At 45.7% G+C, this 2,571-nt stretch overlaps 1 pseudogene; it reads right to left on the reverse strand.

The window, feature by feature from the left end:
- Positions 1 to 331: 331 nt before the first annotated feature.
- On the reverse strand, positions 332 to 1,334 carry LOC126008448 (axin interactor, dorsalization-associated protein-like; annotated as a pseudogene).
- Positions 1,335 to 2,571: the final 1,237 nt, after the last annotated feature.

Consider the following 2,571-nt stretch of genomic DNA (forward strand, 5'->3'; position numbering starts at 1 on the left):
ATTCTTCAAGCTGCTTCATGTTGTCCCATCTGCTTCAACCACAAGTTAGGACTAGACAGTCACTCAAGAATCGAAAAAGCAAATGGGAGTAGGAGTGAAGAGATGTGTAAACTTGAGTACATTCTTATTGCTGACATTAGTTTGCAAGTGAGCACGGACTGCCTGCAACACAGTCCTTGCAGACCGAGGGCAGGGGTTAGTGGCGAGTCAAACAAGAGACTATCAATTGCACATTGAATAGAAAAGTTAGGAAAAAAAAATTCCAAAATCTGCAATAGGCCTGTCTCTGATGGTGTCTTTGATGTCAGTCAGCCATGTGTTGGCATCAGCCATGTGTTGGGATCTAAATTCTGACGACAGAATTAGCGGGTTGTACAGGCCTGCTGGTCAATGCCAGGCCACAGTTCTGGTGGTTTCTACCAATGGTTGGGTTCACAGCGGTTCCAGCTACCCATAACAGGGTCACTCCTTGTGCAAAGTCTGGTGGAGGTGGAGATAAAGTGGCTTCTTTGTCAACAGTTCCAACTCTTTCTTTTAAAGTCAGTGGGCTTCTTGTACAGCTCGATTACCATCGGGCCTGGTTTAATCTCATCCATCTCCATAAAGGCAAAACACTTGGTGCTGGGTAAATCTCTTCTTGGGCTTGTAGTGTTTGAATTCAAAAAAATGGCAGCACCTTTCGTTAACTTTCCACGTGTTTCTGGAGCTCAATGCCCACGGTTGAAATGCACGTATGTGTCTTCTTTCCGGGAAGCCACAGGCGTGTCCTGCACAGGAGTCAGATCTATGCCATTCAGATCCTTGACACTGACAGTGATGTAGGGGTCGATGCACTGGCCCGCATCTTTTCAAGCCGATCTTCTCGATGCGGATGGTGAGCAGCGTCATGCCGGGCTCTGACGGTAAACTCGGTAAGCAAAGTGCCGGGGACTCTTGCAGGCATGGAACCTAGAGAACCTGCTCCAGCTCCACCCTCCTCTTCATCTTCTTCCAACTCCAAATTCTCTTCTTCTCCAGGAGCTAAAATCCTTCTTTAGGGGGACAGGCTGAACATCAAATGGGAATTCTTTATTATAGGTAAGAATATTCTTTAGGATTGCAAAGCTGCACTTCGTAATTCCAAGCATGTTGCAATTTTTGCCTATGGTCTTCTTTTTGTTCTTCTGTGAACTCAGAATTATTGTGTTGAGCTTGGGCCTCTTTCTGTAGATGTCTTGCTAATATCTGATACTCGTCGATGGCTTCCACCAACTGGCCCCACGAGTCGAAAGTCAGCGCCTCCTGCGCAAACTGGCACCCCAGCGCCGCAGCAAGCTCCGGGTCGCCTCCGACATGCCGGCGCTCCCCAGGCCGTTCCCGGGGACGCCCACCTGGGCCAGGCCGGGGCATTCCACAGGGCCAGGACGCACCGCGCTCCCGCCGCCGTCCCGCCCCCAAGCCCGAGCACGCCAGGAGCCGCCTTGAGTTCAGTTTTTTGAAGAAATCGTTGAGATCATATATTTATAACAATTGGCTGTGTGCAACGAAATGCCCTAAATCTGTTGCTATTTCTCCAGCCTCTTTTTTTTTTTTTTGAGTGGAGGGAGGATCATGCATTTCACGAGATCAAATTATGAAATCATGATTGGGCCACAAAACAAACATCTTAAAATCTGTACTATCTCTTCTTCCCCTATAATGCCATTTCTTTTTCTTTTTTGGTTTTTGGATCACAACCCCGGCAGCGCTCAGGGGTTACTCCTGGCTGTCTGCTCAGAAATCGCTCCTGGCAGGCTCAGGGGACCATGTGGGATGCCGGGATTCGAACTGATGACCTCCTGCATGAAAGGCAAATGCCTTACCTCCATGCTATCTCTCTGGCCCCTCTAATGCTATTTCTTAAGGAGCTACATTTTTAACATTGGGTATTAATGTTGTTTGTTTGTTCAAAGCTTTTATTTTTGCAATCAGTTCTCATTTTTTTTAAATATTTTTTAAATTTGTCTATAGCTACTTTTTAACTTAACAAAAATCAAAACTTTTCCGATCAACATAACTTTTTAGGAAATTATTGTGTCATAGAGAAGTTTGCAAAAATTGAAAATGTGGACACTAGAAGCCCCATGGAATTAGAAATCGATGCTTTTTTTTCTTTTTTTTTTTTTTTTGGTTTTTGTTTTTTGGGCTCACCAGGGGCGGTGCTCAGGGGTTACTCCTGGCTGTCTGCTCAGAAATAGCTCCTGGCAGGCACGGGGGACCATATGGGACACCGGGATTCGAACCAACCACCTTAGGTCCTGGATCGGCTGCTTGCATGGCAAATGCCGCTGTCTATCTCTCCAGGCCCAGAATCGATGCTTTTTGTCTTTGGATCACAACAGGTAAGATCCAGGGCTTTATTCCTGTCTCCTGTATTTTTCTCAGATATCTTTTCTGGCAGGACTCTGAGGACAATATGTATTTTCAGGGATTGAACCCTGAAGGGGTTTGAACCTTACCACTGTACTGTCTCACTTGCCCCTCAAAATTTGCTCTTTTTCTCAGTTCCTTTTCCCATACTAATACTAAATTTAATTAATAAATTAATTAGTT

The sequence above is a fragment of the Suncus etruscus genome, chromosome 1, assembly GCF_024139225.1.
Source record: "Suncus etruscus isolate mSunEtr1 chromosome 1, mSunEtr1.pri.cur, whole genome shotgun sequence".
NCBI lineage: Eukaryota > Metazoa > Chordata > Mammalia > Eulipotyphla > Soricidae > Suncus > Suncus etruscus.